The sequence below is a fragment of the Lontra canadensis genome, unplaced genomic scaffold (assembly GCF_010015895.1).
Source record: "Lontra canadensis isolate GAN:19392208 unplaced genomic scaffold, GSC_riverotter_1.0 scaffold20, whole genome shotgun sequence".
Classification (NCBI taxonomy): domain Eukaryota; kingdom Metazoa; phylum Chordata; class Mammalia; order Carnivora; family Mustelidae; genus Lontra; species Lontra canadensis.
In genome coordinates, this window is record NW_022631014.1 from 21009576 (window position 1) to 21031278 (window position 21703).

At 39.6% G+C, this 21703-nt stretch overlaps 1 protein-coding gene across 3 annotated transcripts in view; it reads right to left on the minus strand.

Moving 5' to 3' along the window:
• The window catches only part of ARPP21 (cAMP regulated phosphoprotein 21), a 151870-nt gene extending 131890 nt beyond the window's left edge, over nt 1-19980 (minus strand). The window contains exon 1 of one of the 3 annotated variants that reach the window (XM_032861272.1): nt 19655-19980. The gene's annotated coding sequence lies outside the window, so the exon portion shown is untranslated. Of the gene's footprint in view, nt 1-16352; nt 16929-18368; nt 19213-19654 lie in introns of those variants that run through there. The other 2 variants (XM_032861269.1, XM_032861273.1) reach the window with 2 other exon arrangements.
• Between the last annotated feature and the right edge of the window lie 1723 nt (nt 19981-21703).

Below are 21703 nucleotides of genomic sequence, written 5' to 3' on the forward strand. Positions count from 1 at the left end.
TTACTTTTGCAATTGTTTAAAATATTAACTGCTGATAGTATATCAATAGTATTATAAAACATTTAAGGCATCTGTGTTGGAAAAAACTGGCCTTGTATGCTATGGTTTAGGAAAAACACAACTCAGATTGTAGGCATTTTCTAGAAATATATTGGCCACCTTATTCAAGAAGTCCACATCTTCTGGGAAAACTGGGCATAGTTTAATAATGACTCACAGTGATGATTTCTGAAATACTTTATCTGATTCATCCATAAGTACTTATTGAGTGACTAGATTATTATTGACTTCAAGGGGTACTAACTGGCATTTATTTACTCAGTAGATTGATATATTAAGATTACACATAGCTGAAGATCAAAAAGACACAATAATGCCACATGCACGCCTTTCTATGAATTCTGGGACAGAAGATAGAATCATAAGTGAATTTAGGGACGTCTTGGTGGCTCAGTCAGTTAAGTGTCTGTCTTTGGCTCAGGTCATGATCCCAGAGTCCTACAGTGGAGTCCCTGCTCAGCGGGGAGGCTAGACTGCTTGTTTCTCCCTCTGCCTGTCACTCCCTCTGCTTGTGCTCTCTCTCTCTCTGACAAATAAATAAATAAATAAATAAACAAAAAAATAAAAATATTTTAAAAAAACAAAGAATCATAAGTGAGTTGACATGTAGATCGATGTTTTTCAAACTTTAGGTTATGACCTGTGAGGAAATCACGAAGTCAGAATCATTGGTTTAACTTCAATTTTTAAAATGAAATAAACAGAACACAGGATAGAGTGGAATGAAATGAACTAGACTAGAATGGGTAAGAATTAGAGAACCTTATGGCCCTTGGTAAGGCTAGGATTACCTTTGTAAAATTTTCTCCCACACACACATGGGTGTGTGTTCTGTACACAGGTACCTATGTCTCTGTACTGGGAGTTCATATAAAAGCATTTTTAAAAATAAGTCTGTCAGAAAAATCGCTGGAAGAGATCACATAATGTTTTCCTAAATGAAGAATAATTTGAAATGTATATGTAACTTGGGTCTTGATTACCAAAGTCAACGAGAGAAAATACTGGCTGTGACAGGGTTCCTGCTGTGAAATCCAAACATTATTTGTGAGATGCAAAGACCTTATCATTTAAATATGAGGATTGATGCCTCTGATAAAGATAGAGCATCTTCGTTAAAACAAACAAATGATTATCTTGGACAACAGCGTAAACAAGTCCCTAATTCATGAAGCTGCTAATTGCTCTTCCCAGCTGCAGAAGACTGGCCTGGACTCCCTGTCTCAGCACATGTAAGTGTGCATAACATTTGTACACTCCCTCTTAAAATTCAGCCTCGCACAAGCCCAGCCACACACCCCAGGGCCTGGGGGCCAACGAGGGCCAGTTCCGAAAACATCTGTTTATAAGACAGCTAGTTAAGCCATCAAGTGTTCATTTCATAGACAGAGATTTTCCTCTGTGGTTGTGATGGGATTGAACTCATATTTAAATTACTTTATTTCCTCACAAGACCTACTGAGGTGTCACCAGGCAGAGAGCTTTGGAAGCAGATTTTTGTAGCCAAAGGAAAATGATCCTATCACTTTTTTTTTTTTTACGTGAAACACAAATTGGTATCCGAATCATGATAATCACAAATTCCCCTAATTGTTCATTGTTCATATTGGACTCACTTAAACACAGTTGCATTAACTCTTACTATAAACAGTAATAGTTAACATGTTTTTATATATTATATTATTTGCCAAATGCTGCAAGGATCCCTTTACACATAGTGCCTTTATCCTCACTGCCACTAATCTCATTCACACACATTTAAGGAAGAGAGGAAGGGAGGGAGACAGGGAAGGACGAAACCTGAAGTTTTAGAAAAGATGAGTCCCTGACCAAGGTCAAATGACACTGATATTATTCAAACATAAGTCTCAGATACCCATGCCCTCTCCACGCCTCCCTTCACCTTGTTCCATCTGTGTGCTTGGTATGTACTCAATGAGAAGTGAAAGCAACACCCACATATACAATCATGAGTGATTATTCAAGAAAGTTGCCAAACCATGTAATAAGTATATTCTTTATCATAACAAAGTATCATTTCTGCTATCCTTAGCCAGAAAGATGCAATTATTCTTTATTAGTAAATTTGACTTGGATATCCCACTGGAACACAAGAAAAAGCATACTTAGTACTTGATACTTCTACTAATCTTAAAACTGAGAAGTAAATGAGCTATAGAAGACTTTGATACCATAAAGTGGGGTGCATGACCTCTGGTCCGAGCCAGAATGTTACCCTGTCTGGAGAAGGGCTGGTTCTAAGGTCCATGAGATCACATCTTGACCACCATGCTAGGATTCAGGTATGGAGATTTCTCTGAGGAATGTGCCAGATCCCAAGGTGGTGCAGCCTCTATCTACAGTGACCCTCTGGGACTGAGCTGAATCCAGTCACACAGGATCCCACAGCATCCTGATGAACCGGATTCAAACTAGAATCTGCACATCCTGTCCAGTGGGTGTAAGAAGGTCAAGTCCGTACGAGAGTATGAATAACCTCAGGGTTGAAATGAAATGTGCCATGGGCAAAAATATCAGTCTGCCCTAGAAGGAAAAAAATAGAGCCAAAGAAAACGCCACAAGAACCACAGTGCTGTATAGCTGTGAACTGCTTGGACTCTGAAGCTAGATTTCCAGTGGGGAAGCCAGCTTCCTCTACAGACTAAGCCAGTTACTAAGGGTCTCCATGCCTCAGTTTCCTTATCTGAAAATGGAAATAGGAAGAGCCCCTACCTCACAGATAATGGGAAGCATTAAATAAGTGGATTTATGTAAAGCACTCAGAAAAGTACCTCACACATAGTTAGCATTATAGATGTATAAGCAACTGACTACCTCTTACTGGGACAGGCACATGCATCCATTCAACAGAGATTTATGGATATTACCCGATTAGAGCTCTGGCTGGAATTCAGCTGCCAACACTTCTAGAGACCCAGACCTTCTAGACTCTTCTTTAAAGTCCTCAGTGTCTCTAAAAATTATAGCTACTTCAAAATGATATTGGCTTTCATCCAAGACTCTGAAGGAGCCATCATTGGGCTGTTTAAGCTGTGGGAGGATAGCAATTCCTGAGGCTTCACGCACATATGTAGGAGGTAACTGGATGACGGTTCTAGCATTGTCTGTCTTTTCCAGCTAGTATAAATGATAAGAACAAACCTGCCCCTGAAATTTGCATTGAAAGTGACAAAACTTGCAGGAAAAGATTCCAAGGAAAAGAACAAAGGAGGAAATGGTATGATGGTGCTAGAGGTGACCAGATAAAGATTACATGAGGCAGATTTTTCCAAATCCCAAATTTTTCCTAGGATCGCTCCCTGCATCAAATGGCCTTAGGAACATATTTATAAAGAATCCTTCTTATAGAGATCATTTTTTTTTCCTTTTGCTCGAGATAAAGCATTTTCATTTATTTAAATAAGTTGATACTCTCACCTCATATAATGGTGCAAATCCAGCTATTGGTATAACTGAAAGATAGTATTATTCTGATTTTTATTTTTTTAATTGTTAAATCATTTTTGTGTGATCATAAAATTATCATATAGTAAACTTGGCTTGTCGCAGGTGGGAGCTGTATAGTTCTATGGATTTTGACATGTGTATAAGTTTGTGTAACAACCACCAGAATCAGGCTACAGCAGAGGTCCAGCACCCTCAAAATCTCCTCATGCCCTCCCTTTCCAATCATACCTCCCCTTGGACATATCTCCTGGCATTCACCAATCCATCCTTCTCTGTGGCTATATTTTTGCCATTTTGAGACATTCTATAAATGGGATCATGCAGTCTGTGACATTTTGGGATTGGCTTCTCTCCCTCAATGTAATGTCCTTGAGACCCATCCAAATTGTGTGGATTTGTAATCTGCTCCTTTTTATCACTGAGTAATAGTCCACTATATAGAGGCACCACAGTTTGCCCAATCACCTTTGGAAGGACATTTGGGTTGTTTCCGGTTTAAGGCAATTATGAATAAGGCAATTAGAAACCATTGCCCACACAATCTTTGCGTTCATAACATTCATCTCTAGTGCTAACTTTTATTTAAAAGATTTTCTTGATGCTCAGAATAGTCAGTTTTGTGGATTAGGGGTTATGTCATCTCCATTGGTTTTAGAGGCCCATACAGGAGACCCTTAGAATACAACCTCAGGGGAAACTAGCATCTCCCTATTATCGTCCAAGCATCTCCCTATAATCATCCAGGCTCCTATCTGTTTTTCTAGTGGAATTTGCAATCCTTACCTCTTTTCTTAAGATGCTATGTTTTTAAAATAATAATAATTTTAAAGTCAAAGTCAACTGAAATTAATTTTTTTAAAATTTGTTTTGAAATTTTAGAGTATTTCTTTAATATTTCAGGTTATGAATCTGAATTTAATATTTCAGATCAATCATGCAAAATCTATATTCCAACAAGAAGTTTTGTGTTTTAGATCGGTTGTTCTCATGTTATGGTCCATAGAACAGCACATTAGCACCATCTGGAAATCTGCTAGAAATGCAAATACTTGGGCCTCACCCCAGGTCCACTGAATCAGAAACATGTTGCTGGGTCCAGTGAACTGTATCTGAATAGAGCCCCAACTGATTCTGATGCATGCATAGGTGAGAGAACCACTACTTCAGGGATGCCCTTCCCATGTGGTACAGAAGGAAGAAGGCCATCATCTTCCCCTTGAGAGCACTTACTTGGTACTCATTCACACTCCCTTCCTTCCATAATAGGACTGGCCTAAGGAATAGGATGCCTCATCTGTGGTAAGACGTGGGTCCTAGATCACCAACAGATATTTATAAAACAGATGGTGTAGTTCATTTTGGTCACTGGGGAAGAGTTATGGAATCAAAACCAAAAGTCTAGAGAAATCTCTACTCTTCATTTGAAAGGATAAATTGATCACACTACCTTCTAGTTCCATCTTGCCATTTTATCGGTGCAGATGGGCAGAGAACAGGAGCAAATGCAAGTTTCCTCTCTTTGGTGACACTGTTCTATAACCCTATCTTTAATGGGATATTGTTCTTTATCATTTAAAATAAGAATTCAGAAGGAAAAGAAAGTAGAAAAGAAGCTTAGGTCATGCCGTCACTGATCTCCCAAGAAGAGTACTCTTTAAAATATAACTGGAGTAAATATACAAATTATGGCATATGTAATATATAGTCTATAACATATGTTTGTATGTATTTATGTATTTTTAACATATACACACACATACGTACAAAAGAGTATGCATATATATTCATTTTCTGTTATTCTGTTCTTTTTTTTATTCTGTTCTTTTTTCATAAAAAAATTCCCCAAAATAAAATTATAGGTAACCCCCTAGGCCTAGGTCAATATTTATCCAAGTAAATCTAGCTAATGGATATGATCAATTATACAGATTAAGATATTTGGAGCAATCCTTTCTGTATGTAAAATGACATATATTGCTTATCAAATAAATCCTTATATTACCTATAGATAGTATTTCTAAGATTTTCCATTTCTTCAGGTTAGCTAAATGGGAATATAAATAAGATAATTCTGGTGGTTAGTTTCCTTCAGACCACAAAATACAGTATAAATATTCACTTACTAAAAAGTACACACTGTCCCTAAATTTCTCTGTCCAATAATTTAACAAAGCCATTGCCCTTGACAATTAATAAATAGGATTCTCATACATACTGCACTTTACTATTATTTCAGTATAAGCTGAAATTTCTGTTAACCTCACCACTTCCTTTATCTGAGAAACTGAATCCCTGAGGGTAGAAGGATAAAAGGGCCACTTTGATCCTGTACATCTGCCAAAAGCAACCGTCACTCTCTGTGCCAAACACACGGGATACACAGGCAAAGACCAAGTGTGTGGAGCTCCAGGTGTCTGGGGTTGACTTGGTAGAAAACAAATTGAGGACAAACAGTCTATGAGAAAATCTCACATTGGCTAATTCTAACTCAAGTTTTCCAGAAGATAATTTCAGGGAGAATATATTAGTACAAGTGGATAATTCCATCCTCGATTCAGTAATTGCATAAATATGTGTTGGGAGGTGGACTGACAAAAGGTTTATGCACCTGGTATTGGCTCTTCCTCACGGGACAGAAGGCAGTTTATAAAGAAACAGTGTGGCACTTTTCCCTACCTTGACAGAGGGATAGTGTAGAACACTCACATGCAGAGCAAGGTGAGATGTCTTCACTACAAAGAATAGCAAAATAGTACCAGCAATGTACATTTAAAAGCCCAAACCATGTGAATCCATTAAGGGGGGGGGGGGGAAGAAAGATAATTCTTCTTTCAACTCTGCTTATAACTTAAGAAGTATCTTCAAAATCATTTTTTCATTTATATACTTAAAAAGGTTTTAATTACTGGGGTGCCTGGGTGGCTCAGTGGGTTAAAGCCTCTGCCTTCGGCTCAGGTCACAAACCCAGGGTCCTGGGATTGAGCCCTGCACCAGGGTCTCTTCTCAGCGGGGAGCCTGCTCCCTCCCCAATCCCCCTCCCCACCTCTCTGCCTACTTGTGATCTCTGTCTGTCAAATAACTAAATAAAATCTTAAAAAAAATTTTTTTTAATTACTATTTTCACTTAATCACTTATCCCTGGGTATCTATTTTTATGTAAGCGTAGACCACTTGGTCCCTTAAATCAATAGCATTGTATCAGGCTATTGGGCAGTGGGTAAAGATATGTGTTTAGATGTGCTGTTGTGTTTTTTGTTTAATTATTTTCCTTAACTACGTGCTATGTATTGTTAACATCTTACAAAAGCTAATGCAAAAGAATCCCACCATCCCCCAAAATCATCCTCTCTCTCTCTCTGTTTTTTTTTTTTTCCAGTAATCCATGGACAGATAAAATATTTAATGACTCCAACTAAAACTCTATATTCTTTAAAAAAATTGATATAAAATTTCATTACACATGTTCTTATAGGTTTCCATGGTCTAATGGATAAATAGTCCTTGTAGGAGAAAGCAGGAAGGAGATAACATTTCCATTTTGAGGCAAATATTTTGCATATGATAACTCATGAAAGGAGCATTGCTGCCCACAATATTGTCATAAGAAAATTGAAGATAACTTGGCCAGGCCAGTAAGAGGCAGAGATGAGATTCAAAGTTAGGTCACCTTGACCTCAAGCCTACTGCCTTTTAAGCCTGTACCAAGTCAAAGTGTTTCCCAAGCAGAGGTGAAATCAGAAGCTGAGAATCCATTCTTGTCTCAAATGACAACCACAAGTACAGATTAGAGATGCAGACGGACAGATTTCTAGTCACTCTGTACCAGCTTTACAAGTTAATTTTCATGTCCTTCCAGGCTATGGCCTGGCCACATATCCTTTCACTCCCCCCGGTTCTCAGTTGCTAATCTCTAGGTTAGCTCTAAATCTCTGGGTTTCCCATGGCTATTACATATGACAGTGTAAACTAGGTTACAAATAAAGAAACAAAATAAGGATGAAATGTACGTCTTTCTTTTTCCTTAGACAAGAATTCCCAAGTATGTTATGACAGAAACTTTGCCACAGCTGTGATCACAACTGAGAGTGGACTGGTGTGGACAGCACATGATCACACAAGTCCCTTTCACACAAGAGGTGGCTTGTAAATATCAGGTAACATTTACACTGTAAAACAATTGAGAAAATAAGTTTTCAAAAAAAAAAAAAAACCCATAAGTAGCTTTGAATCAAAAATAGATCCAAAGGTAAAGTCAGAATCAATAGAGGAACATTGATTTTTCTTATCACTGTCCCTGGGGTGTCTGCAAATGACACAGGTTGAACTACAGAAATCTTGGATCGCTCTGTTGATAAGAGTTTTTGCCTGGAGAAGTGAGGTAGCTCAGAGAGCAGAAGGAGCAAGCCAAGTGAAGTGATTCCCAGAGAGAGAATAAATGGGACTAATGACCTAATCAATACAGAAATAAGTACAGATTTCCTCCACAAATGGCCACTCAGTAGCTTCCCTAAAAAGTACAGAAACATATCACATTCCTTTCCTTTAGATCTCCTGAATGCTTACAATGTCCTTCATCCAGAATACACAAAAGTTGGCTTTCTATCAGTTCAGTACCTCAGGTAACTTCACTAAGACTTGGGGTAAAATAGATGAGTTCTTTCAAGTTGCAGGTCTGGGTTCTTCTCACTGCTATGAATTCCTTGACGACCAGTGCAACCCATCTGATTCTTGCCTGAGCCCCAGGATCTAATCTATAAATGATAAAACAAGTGATACTCCCTCAGCCTTTCTTAAAACATCAAAATCAATCTATTTTCACAGCTAGGTCGAAACAATGAGGTAATGTTCTCTAGTGATTTTAGAAAAAATTGATTTTAGAGCTCTCTTCTCTTGCTAGATCCGTCAGGCGAATCTCTGATTATACAAATGGCCTTCTGTTGGATGTACCTATTGGTTTTATCTGCGAAGTGTACAAATCACAAGTCTACCACAATTGTATGTGAAATCATTTTAGTTCTTAGATAAAGTCCCAAATTGCTCCTGGAAGGGTGCTAAGAGTAAATTCTCCTGAAGGAGACCTTGTTAACTTTCTTTGTGAATAGCACTGGGGCCATAATCTTATCCTAGGAGAGTCAGTGATGGCAAATAATAAAATACTGCATGGAATTTGGGCACACATTGAAATCTAAATCCTCCGTGCGCCAAACTCCTTTTCCCATAAAGCAGGGAGAGAAGGCAGCCCCTCCTATCATTTGGTAAGAGATGCTCTGCTTTCAGGAGGAACTGGGGACTGGAGGCCCCCAATTTGCCAGGTTCCCTTCGCCCACCCTTCCTCACCCCTGCCTTCTAATCCAGCACTTCCTGGTCCCTCAGCCTTTAGAGGAATGAATTCTCTCCTCACATCCTGGATCACCTTCACTACGGTTAATCTCTCCACAGGCACCTGTCCAACAAACATGAGTTGTCAACTAACTCTGTGTACCAGTGATTTGGAAATTTCTTGTGAACCTGCCTTTGCCTCATCCCTTCCCCCAAGACCATATTATCGGAGTGTTGACCTTAATTCCCTTCCACGCAGATGGAAAGGTGATCTATGTATTCCGTTCAAGTGGACTAAAGTTTTAGAGGCCTGGTATTCCTCTAGAAGCCCAAGTCCCAGCCTGAGATCTGAAGAAGGGCCTCCTTTGTGAGAGCCCAGGCAATCCCGAGCGTCATTACAATGCCACATACAAGGGCACGCCGTTGTTCTTTTTCAGAAAGATGAATGTCAAGTCCACTAAGCTGAAACTTTTGGGGAAAATGCAATTAAAACTTTACTGGGGGATGATTTTAAGTCCTGAATATTAGATGCCTTCAACAATATAAAGATCAATTTTTAATTCAACAAATTTTGATTAAACATCTGCCACGTGCAAGCAAGGACTGCTAAGGACAGTGGAAAATGTATTAGGAAATATGCTTTTGGGCCAACTTGCTTTTTTGCTTAATGTGAGTTAGTTAGATGACGTTAAGTATGAATATCATGCAGATTCTCGCTATAGGTATAGATACAGATATATGCCAACTGTAGATATATATCACATATCTGATAGACAGGATCTGTAAGATACATCTTATCATAAGATACATATGATGTACATTATATATATATGTAAATAAAATACATAAAATCTGTCTACTCTTTCCTTGTTTTTAGTTTGTTTCCCAGCAAATATCAGAATACCAAAGGATTGTAAATTTATTCTCAGATGCCTTCTGAGAATTTTCATTAGATAACTTTCTGAATGTGTTCTCCTTCAGAAGAATGGCTGATATTCAAATTAGAATGGAAAATAAAGCTCAGTTATTTAACAACCTTATTGTTTTGCACAGCTCACCTTCTCCTGCCCTGAACACTCCTCATGGTTCCCATTTCCTGATGAGGGAACCAACTGATTAAATCCCAGTTATGAGGGGAGTTTCTCCCCTCCTCTGGCCACTTTCACACGAGTGCAGAAATTATTCATTTCAGCAACAGTAAGAGGGAATGCTTCAGGGTCAGAGGTCAGATCAGCCTCTCAGCCCGAACAGCTCACTCAGTGCTTAGAAACCAAGCCTTCTGTGGGGGATCAGGGAGCCCACCAGCAAGCCCAAGGCATCACTTGCTTTTACGTCTCAGATACAGTCCAAATCTACCACTTGAAAGCTTTCATCCATTAACGTAGGATTGAAGTTTATTCCTTCACAGATCCCTTCCAAACCTTTCTTGTTCAATGATTCCATTTTTTAGCCACCTCTTTTAGACGGTAACAATGATACAACTGAACTGCTTCAGAGAAACAATGTCTATATGTTCATTTTGTAGACAAACCTGAACTGGGCCACCCCTTCCCTTAAAGACTGACACAAGGTGCCAGCCTTGTGATACATCAGGATTCTTCTGCAGTGCACACTCCTGGAGTCGTTCTGACCTTCGCTTGGCTCTCCATATTTCACAGACACAGAAAAAGACTAAAGCTAGTCTCCAGTGTTAACCACCAAAAATGTTACAGGATAGGAAAAAAGAGCTATCCTCTAAATTACTCACCACCACCACCACCAGATCTTAAAGTTTGTCCTGTCTATGCTGTCAGGCTAACCCTCTAAAGGTTTTCATATGAAAAGAGGACAGCTTCTTTTTAGTGCATGATACCTATGTGCCTGTACTCAGCTCTTCGGTTCTGCTTCAACCCTTCAAGGCAGGCCCAATCCAGACTTTACAAATGAGAAAATCGAAGCAATGAGGAATTCACTCAATGGCTAAAGCTCCCTAACTAGTCATTTGTTCATATCGGATGGGCATCACTCACAATTTTACCTGCAGAAACTGTGACGCATGGCGAGGTTTAGAGTCATGGCCATCGTCACACTGTTCCTTATGCAGACCCGGAAGCCAGAAACAAGGACTGGATGTTCAGGGGCTGAATTGTGTATTTACAGAGGGAAGTGGGGGAGGAGTCCGACGTAGATATGATACCATATTTAGGCCTTGTTTCCCAAGACCTTTTACTTCAGTCCAAGTTTTGTACATATCTGTAACCTGCAGACCCCCTTGGAGGCTCGGCGGTAAAGCCTGCCTTCACTGCACACAGCAAGTCACCTGCTGCCTCCCAGAGAAGCTCCGAGCGCACGTCTGCTCTACATCCCCTCAGTTACTTTGAACCCCACTTTCCATTGGAAGCTCCACTGAATTCAAAACATCTCTCAGTCTAGAGTTCATGACATTGTATCTGACAAACAAAAAAAAAATACAATAACAAAAAACCCAGACATTATGGTCCTTTGTGGAATAAAATAATCTCTCTCAGAGGGATATTGACATCCTTGTTCTAGAATATGTGTAATCGTTTTAATATATAAACTCTAACATTTAACTATGTATATAGATGCCCCTAATCTCGTGATGCTGGAAAAAACAAAAACAAACAAACAAACAAACAAACAAAAAAACCAACAACAACCTAAAAACTGGGTCATCTATTGCTGTGGATGAAGACAATAATTACTATAAAGATGAAGGTGTCCAGTTAAGAGTGTCTAACTGCACTTAAGCAGAGAGCAACACGTGTACATGCAACATGATCGCTCGCTCTATTATTTTATCTTTCCAGGACTCTGTGAGTGATTATATGGAAATTTCAGGGTTGGAGAAAGGTTTTAATCTTCACAAAGGAATTAGCTGCCATGACCAAAGTTAAATCATCACCTAATTTGGAAAAAAAAAAAAAAAAAAAGGAGAAGAAGAAGAAGAATCTTTACTACCAGCTGGCTGCCTATAGTGGGATTTATGAATTCATCTTAGTGCTTATGCCTGTTATTTGGCAGTTTCCTAAAATTCCAATAATACCAACATATCTAAGCAAGTTTAAAATAAACAAATATGAAACTATGTAATTTAAAAGTGTTACCTGATCATTCCCGTAAGCCAGATAAATGAAAAGGATCATAGATATGGTGGCAAGTTCATGACAATTAATTAATTTGGCAGAATTCAGTAGAAATTTTAACTCAACTATCTGTTACGTTGGCTTAAAGAGTCATCATCTAACCATAAACCTTAATCTTCTTTCTTTAAAATAAAGAAGAAAAGAAAGTGCCATATTTCTAATTGAAGGTTCTTCTTCTTCTTTTTTTTTTTTTTTAACACACACACTTTCTTTTTTTTAAAAATAGTTTTGTGAAGAACCAATGAATATTTGAAGCTTGCAAATGCTGCAGAAATCTCGATTCTGTCACATACTCACATAGTGTCTACTCATTTTCTGTCCAAAAGCTCTTTGGTGATTAAATTGAGTCAAATGCCAGCAATGCTGGGATTTCCACCAAACTCACATTTTAACAAACGAAATGCTGAGAAAAATATGTCAATGCAGAGGATAGATATTTTTGTATCAGAAAATATCAGAATTTTATGTGAGGATTTTAGCTTGTGTTTCTAGAAGCATTTTAATCTATACTTATTTTTTTATAAAAGCTACAAAAGCAATTTAATAGCTCCTTATTTTTCCTATTGAGTTCATGAACAAATAACAACAAAATAATTGTGCATAGCCCTGAATTCCAGGGAGTTTCCATGTCCTTCCTTCATCCTCTTTTGACCCATAGCTTGTTTCTTCCAGGCTTCTGCGACAGTGATGAGATCACCTGAAAGCAACTCAAGTTATGGAATGGAGAATGCTAGGCCTTCTTATTTACAGGTCAAGGGATAGTATTTTTGGACTGCTAGGACCTTAAAACTTTTTGAAATTGTTGTCCCATTTTGTTCTCTAAATATGTTGAAACATTTACCTCAACTATTGGTGTTGCTTCTTAATTGCAACTAGATCAAAATATGTCAACATGATTTTTTTTCCCCCGTAAGTATGATTCTAGGGACAACAATGTTCCAAAGTGAATACTGTATCTTAGCGATTAGAAGAAAAGCTGCTCATCTGGTTTCCACTTCCCTAGAGAAGGTCCTCGTTCTTATCTCAAGTATTTACTGCGTGATAGAGAATCAACGTAGGATCATACAAATGTAAGGGAATGCTCATTCATTATTAAGCATTCCTGCTCTAAGTCTAGTTAAGAATGCACGGAGTTCTTCTTTTGGATGTCCCTATCACAAGGACTTATTTCCTAGCTTGTGTGGGTATCAGAAAGAGATTACTGGTTTATCTTGGTAGATAAGCTTTGTGAATATGTCTCAGCCCTGCAGAAAAAAAAGATTACACATTACACAACGTGATTCTGGGTGGAAACATCAACCACAATATGCCAGATAAATCTCAAACTTGGCCAAAATATTTTGAAATAAAAAGTGACGTAATTGTTTTCTTATTAAAAATCTGAAATTTTCCTCTCAATTAAAATCATATTTCTTTTCAGTTATCTTAAAACCAATGTTATTATTTACAGAAGGGATTTTGTTAGCGAGATCTCAATACTTTGTGTGTTCTCCATGGTGGATTTCTAATTTACGAACTGTTGTGTCATTTTGAAGTAATGTGAAATGTTAGAATGTGATTAAGAGGCCTGTTCTTAAAAGGGATGATTACCAGCAGGTCCCCTCTCCCCTTCACCTGGAGAAAATGACATTATTTTCTGGTGCTAGACAGAAGAAGCAATTGTAAAGTATGTTACTTTAAAAATGCATCCATTTATTAAGAATATGTGCCGTGAGTGAGACAATTTTGGGCGAATTTTTCAGTATTTTAGTAAGTCAAATCTGCGATTTTGTCCTAATAGGCATCATCTGATTATAAAACTCAGAAAAATCTTATATAACATTTGGCATGGACCCGTACGTTAAGCGGAGGTATAAAAACTGCCAGAAGAAATCTCCTTGGGAAAAGTGTGTGAAGGAATTCAAAATATTGATCCACTGTGGCCATAGATAGTGATTAACACTCGTTCCACCTGGCAACACTCAGCTCTATGCCGACAGCTAATAAAGAAGAACATAACATAATACTAAGGATTCAGTCTGAAAGTAGAGAGTCAATTTGGTGTATTCAAGCCAATCCTTTTGTTTTTTTCAAAATGCTCTCCATTTTCCTAGTATAATGATTTCAATTCACTTTTTGGTTTACCTGTGCAGCTATTTCTGGGGGTGCAGAAATGTCCCAGTAATATTAGAGAAAGGAATATGCAAAATATTACATGGGCATTCTATACCTTAAGAAAAGATCACCAGACCGCAGAGGATTTTGAGACCAAAAGGCAGCAAGTTTACTGAACATTAAACACTGCTGAATGAACTTGAAGCTCCAGCCCAATCAGTTTATTTTTTTATCAAGAATATTATACTTATGTATACAATTTAAATACTTTGTATCTCAGCTTATATCTGATCCTCAGGGCCATGAAATGGTTGTGATGTAAATACAAGTAATAAATCCTGTGAACATGTAGGGCCACGTTTAATCCAAAATGAGCAAAATTAATTTAGATAAGGCACTTAAAAAAGCAATTTATTAGAACTTGACATAAATGTACCTTAAAGGAAACTAACACTCAGAAGCAAAGATAGCCTGAGAAAAACTAACGTAGTCACAGATACATCTTGCTAATATTCTTTACCTTTAATAGTCCTTCAGCACTTACTTATAGCACTGCTTGTAGTTATTTATCATATTTAACTTTAAATGTTAGGATGAAAAACAAAAGAAAGCAAAGTCAGCAGAAACATAGAGCCTCTGGAACCACAGATTCCCTAAAAAATAAAGATCCTTTGTCTAAAGAGAGGAAGCCTGTATTTTATAAGTTCATCACTGACTTAAAATGTGTCCAGAACTTTCCAGGTAACATAATGCATTTCTAAGGAAGCCAATTCTTTTTCTGATTAGAAATTCACAAATTTCTAAACACGCTACCACCGTGTGGTACCAGTTAGAATGATGTCAGTACTTACCATTTGAAGAAATGATTTTCACTGTCCACATGATTTTTAAGCCCCACATTCTCTCCTAACCTTGTCGCAAAGCAGATCTGAATTACATTAACTTATATGCAAACGGTTCGTTTGCAATTTCCAACCTTATGGACTTCAAACTGTCTCCCAATCCTAATGAGAATCTTCAGTCATATTCACTTCTGTCTATGCTGTACATTGTATCTTCAGGGGCCGACTCATTCTACACTCTACTCATGTAAGTTATCATTATCTGGTCCACGGACAAAATTTACATTTAATTCAGATAAGAATGCCCACTGACTTGAGAATCTTGAGAAAGCTATCAGCATTGTGGTCCAAACAGCATGACCACTAAGGGCAATATTACAGCCAGTCTGTAATTATTATCCCCCTCTAGAAGTACAAAGTAGAAAACACAACAACAATAAATTAGAGTAACTCTTACAATGCATTTCCCTTAGTAGTTTATTTTGGGGGGATTATTCTTCATAGAAATGGGCAAAACCTAGAAAAACTCTGCACATTGCTTTAATAGCTTTATTTAACAATAATTATATAACTCACTTCCCCACTTAATAAAAATTTCTCACTTTCTCTTATGTTTATTAATTTTTAAACTTTTTAGGCATTTGTCTAATTAGCTTTGCTTTGAACAAAGATATAACCTGATTATAGCATCTTGTTAATATGAAAATGAATAACAGAGACCTTTCTGATTGAACATTTTCACTGTCTACCTCAAGACAGGTGTTCTGCATTATACAAACATTGCAGGCAGATGGCTTCTTATATTTTACATGCTATAACATTAAGATAATTCCCCACTCATTATATTGTTCCAAAAATTATTAGTGCTGACTCTACTACCTACATTTTAAAAATACTTAACCTTCGATAAGATAAATGTATTGTGCTTATCTCAAAATAAGGAGAGAAAACAACTCAAATTTTCTACCAAGTTCAACCAAAACTTCCTGCTTCACTTAGTTGCCACAATTCTGGAACCAGACTCCAAGTTTATAAAAGAAAAACCCAAATTCACAAGGCAGAGCTTTAGGTTATAATATCTTAGAAGGATGTTAGTCATTTTATGCCCAGAACATTTTACAAGCTCCAGACCGTCCGCTAGAACAGTATTTTAGGAATCTGAAATTATTTCTGCACTTCTCACCATCCAAGAATCTGACAGCTTGTATGAAAAATAGTATGTGTGCAGCAACTCCTTGGTTAGTATCTCCTTTAAGTTTTAAGGCATTCTAATGATTGAGTCTTCTTTCTAAGAATTACTGAAGAGGTTTATGAAAACACATCGCAGACTATTCATGTGTAATTATCTCACGAAAATCAACTGATTTGTTAGTATCATACATTAGGACTAATTAAATTACCACATCCAACAGCCAGTCTGTACCTTTTCATATATCCTTCTCCAGTATCCAAAACCATGCACTGCTCTGTCTTCCATCATGCTTCTTTTATTGCGGAGTGAGGCGCTTGCTCCTTCATTAAATAGCATTAAAAATAGACAGCAGAGAACTCCCCAGTGGAGCATGCTCTAACAGGGCTAATGCCACAGTTCTCAAGGTAACCATACTCAGCTGGGATCTAAGAGGGAAAGTCACTGGGAGATCAGCAATTTGCAAATCTAACCGCTTACACAAACCTGTCTCCGTCTGAGTTGAATACCGTAAAAGAGAAATCAGCGTGTAGTGGAATTAAGTCACTGAGAAGCTCAAAGTCAATTTCTGAAGCTGTAGAAGTTTCTTTAAATATGCCTTACTTCAACCAAGTGTTCTGTTAAGTAGGCGTTCACCTTCAGCAATTGATTTATATTATTATTTATCAAATAACATAAATCATGTCAAGAGAAACGGAGCCATATATGCATAACATCTAAATGTCTTTAGAACTGCCTATAACCCAAATTATTTAAAGCAAACAAATAGTATTGAAAAGCAAGAACAGTAAGAGGTTAGCCTTCTGCATCTTTTCTGATGAAGTGTATTCCTTCAAGAATATCCTAAACTCATTCTCCAGAAAATTTAAAAATATCCTGTTGGTTGAAATGAGCAAAAGAAGTAAAGGAATGTGATAAGAGAGGAAATACGAGATCAAACACAAATACATACCATACAAATCCATATAAATCTGAAGTGAGCGCATATATAATTTTTCACATGTGATCCACGTTAGGAAGGCTGCAGAAGCAATTACCACCAAAACAGTAGATCACTTGGCTATTTGAACAGAACATACCTAGAGCTCTTGGCTTCCAAATGGCTGTCTTTTGTGAAAATGACATTAACTAAAATCCTATTAAGACATACAAGTCCCATGGTGACACAAATACAGAGGATCAAAGGAGTAGGTGCATTTATTTTAAAGTGTAAGTCAAAGGTTTGCTAACTTTTACCAAAAGAAAAATGATTTCCTGTCATCTCCATTTCTGTTTTCTTAAAACAATCATAGTGATTTTCATCCCCAAAGTAAGTGAGGAGGAGGTGGGAATCATTTGGAATTATTCAGCCTTTGAAAGAAATCTCGTACAGATTCATTCAACTTTGGGAAATGTCATTCTTTTTTGGAGAGTCTGAAGTGGCATACCAATAGCCTTTAAAAATCAAAAATCAAAATGGATATCTGCACTCTAAACACATTCTCAAGAAATGATTTCTACCACCCTTGCATTGTGCTCACTAGCTTCCCATCCCTTTGAAACTTTCAATGCCCCCTTTGCTTTTCCTTGTAGGCTTGGATTCTGTCCTTATCTTGGATCTTAAGGAGGTGATCAAATACTAAGTCTGAGCAGCTGTCAGCAACCACATCCACTCCGCTCTATTTCTATGCATAAACATTAACTGAGTCCATTTCTCTTCCTAAGAAACTTTCTAAATACATGATCAATTCAACTCAATTTCATCACCATATCGACAACCCCAAACATAAGACATTAAGTTTAGAATTTGCAATGAAACACAGATTTCAAACATGTAAAAAGAAAAGGTAACATCTTTTCCCCCAAAAGCCCTTGGGAGCCAGACCCTGAGTCCTGCAAGAACAACAAACTGATTACAACTTTTTTTGCCTCTTGCATAGTTCTCTTTCAAATGAAATAATAGGGTCACAAACTTTCTTCCATGAAACCTGCATAAATTACTGTAGACTTCTCTGATGAAAAGAACTGCCCTTCTCAGCTCTCTTCCAGCTTTCTTGGTCTGCCTCATCTGGGGGAGGGGAGTCTACCCCTCCTTTGACTAAACATAAAAACACAATACATGTATAACATCAACAGTTTTCTACAAACATGAAGGAGAAATACAGACGAGAAACAAATCTAAAGAAAAACACAGATATACGGCAGAAAGGAGGAAGAAAAAAAAATCACAAAAGACGTGCAATGTTCACGTCGGAAGACCTTGATTATTACCTTGACCGAACAGTGGGTATCCCCCCAGCGTCTTGGTGCCTTGATTAATTTGGTTTAGTTTTTGGTTTTTATTAATATTATTTCTCAATGATTAAATTGGCTGGATTTGTTTGGTTTGGCTTGGCTTTTTTGTTTTGTTTTGGTTTTTGGTCGATTTATTTAACTGCTAGTAAAAGGAGCTTTCTGCAGAGTCGGCGGCTGGGATCCACGCGCAGCTGCGGCGACCGTGGTGGCTTTGGCTGGCGACCCCGCTACCGGCGCTGCTTGTCGCTGCTCCGGACGAGCTCAGGGGGCGCCGCCGCCGCCTTCTCTGCTCAGCTGGCTTCGGGAAGTGAATGAGCCCCCGCCTCCTGTCTGCCAGTCTGTCCCTCTGCACGTCTGTCTGCCTGCCTGTCGCTCAGCCGGGCAGCTCAGCGCTGGATTCTCGCTCTCCTGCGCTCTGCTCTCGGAGCTGCCACTCTCGCCCGCTGACAGTCCGTGCGCGTGTCGGTCTGTCCGTCCCTCGGCGTGTCTCGGTCCCACTAGCAATGCAGGGTCCCTGTTCCCGTCTTCTGTGCCCGCATCGCTCTCCAGCTCCCACTCAGTGCCCCGGCCGCTTCCTTTGGACAGCGGAGGGCGTCTGGAGGGGAGGGTGCACGCGAGTGCTGCTCGCCCGCTCTCTCTTCCTCTCTCTCTCTGCCTTTTGCGCCCTCTTCCTCTCTCCCTGTCTCTCTTTCTCTCCCCCTCTCTCTCCTTCTGCTTCTCCTTCTCAGCGTTCTGCTCTCTCCGACTCAAGCTGTCTAACTGCTCCCACCTGTCCGTTGCTCTGTCACTCTGTCGTCCCACCCCGAGCCAGTCAGCCTCCGTCCGTCCCTCTGTCCCGCGCCCGTGCCTCCCCGCCTCCGCCGCCTGCCCCTCCGCCAGTCCCTGCCCTCCCACGCGCCCGGCTCCTCCCCGCAGCCCCGGCCGCATCAGTCCCCGCCCGGGCTGCAGCCTCCAGCCCCCCGGACTGCCACACCCGGAAGCCTGCCGGGGCCGGGCGCCTGCGGGGAGCCAGGGCCTCTGCCACTGGGCGCGGCCGGAGTTGGCAGAGTCGGAGAGCGGGCACCTGCCCGGTGCGCCCCCCGCGCAGTGCCATCCATTCCCCCGGCAGTTCTCTCCGCCAGCCCCGAGGCTGGAGACAAAGCGCCGGAGCCACGCGCGGCAGCGTGAGCGTCATTAATCAGAGGGAAAACTGGCACGCTGTCCCCTGCCCCTCTCCACCGCCTCCCCGCTCCCCGCCCCCATGCCCGAGCCCTCCGGCGTACCTCTCCCGGGTGCACCTCCGACTCCTGCGGACACTTGCCTAAGCCCAGCTCACTCCCTTCCTCCGCTGCTCACTCTCCCGGCCAACTCTGCAGAGAATATCCCACAATAATAACACCTCACTCCACCCAAATGAATCCGTAGCCTCCGAGCTCTCAGAGATTCTCGGCTTAGAGCAAGACCAAAAGTCCGGGCGTGCAGCGCCAAGTGCACTCCCTGCGGGCGACTGCCCAGACCGCTGCCCACCCGAGCGCCGATTTAGAATCACAGCGGTGCGGCAGAAACCCGGGAAGGGTAGGGCGTGGGGCAGGGAACAGAGTTGACATCCGAAGAAATTAAAGCTCTGCATTTCCCGTTTGTTCAGGAGATGTGCTATTTTTATTATCTGTAATTCATTTTTTTTTTTTTTTCATTGTCTCGGGGCACACACTACAAAAAGGAAAAAAAAAAAAAAAGAGGAATCCTGGAGGAACGGGGATACATTTCCGGAATACCGCCCACCCTTCCTGAGTGAATGTAGAGCCTACTTTTCCAACATTATAGGTCACCAGCCAAGATATATCACTCTGGCTTTCTGCCCCCAGCTGAGAGCAAGGCATTTGATTCTGGGATTCTTTGCTAGGTTGTTATTAATGTGAAGCAAAATTATAGTTGTACACGCCTGCATGGAATTGCCAAAGCTCTTTTTGACAGTATCCAGCATTTCAGTTTCTAAAACGTAGACGCTGAATAACTATGGATCTGGTGCAATGAACGCCCCATCCCACAATAAATTGAAGAGGAGAAAATCAACTTTCACCAGCTGCAATTAGTTGCCCCGTGAATAGACAACAAATAAATAACTGGCATAAACCATGCCATGAAAATTTCCATGTCCTTTTAGTTTCATTCATTGGCATCCATTCCTAATGACAGACATTATAAACAGATTTATTAAGGGATATGCCTTCTACTTTTTATAGGAATGTAATTTCAACAGCTGTATCCGTGTTCACATATACTAAGATATTGATCAAAAATATCACACAGATGATATGTGTAGTTCTAGAAAATGCTAAAAAACAGAATAATATTGTATTGGTCCTTCATGAAGAGATAATTATTTTCCAAATATTAGAAATTCTCTCCCTTAGGGATCAGCTCTTGCTGGAATAAAAATGAATCTGCTGTATAAGTTTTCAGCAAATGAGGCTGGAAGAATTTAAGATCCTTATGTTGATCTATTTTCTGAGGATTTCTACTCATCAGTGCCCTCCAAAAGCATTTTGACAGGCATTTCCCACCCCCCTCCTGCCAGCCATATGAATCCAAGGGAAAGTTAATAAAAAGGTATTTCTATTCTCTTTCCTTTCTTTCATCTTAAGTCATGTTCTTAAAAAACCTACTTTTCTTTTGAGGGAAATTGTTGTGCCAAGTTGTTATGTGTCATAAATTTACACAGTTGAGACTGCATGGGAAGAGGGTCAATGTACTTGATTTTCCTTCTGGCAGAGCTACACTTAAGCATCTCTTGAATGGATGGATGCATAATCTACTAACAAGAAACCTTAACAGCTTGCTTTTAACAGAGTTTTCCTAGAAAAAATTAGATCTCATTCTGAGAGTTGACAAAAAAAAAAAAAAAGAAAGAAAGAAAAAGAAAAAAAAGAAAGAAAGAAAAGAAAGAAAAAAGAAAGAAACTCTATTCTAGACTGAATATAGAAATTGTACAAATTGAGCAGGGTGAGGGGGGACTCAATCAGTACCATTAGCAATGATTATCTAAAAGAACAAGATGGAATATTTCAAGAACTTCAGTGTGTTAAGCATATGACTCTTGATGTCGGCTTGGGTCATGATCTCAGGGTCCTAGGATGGAGTGCCATGTCAGGCTCCCTGCTCAGTGGGGAGTCTGCTTGAGGATTCTCTCCCTCTCCTTCTGCCTCTGCCCCCTCTCATGCTCATGAATGCACTTGTAAGCTCTCTCCCTCTTCAAATAACTAAAATAAATATTTAAAAGAAAGGAAGGGGGGCGCCTGGGTGGCTCAGTGGGTTAAGCCTCTGCCTTCAGC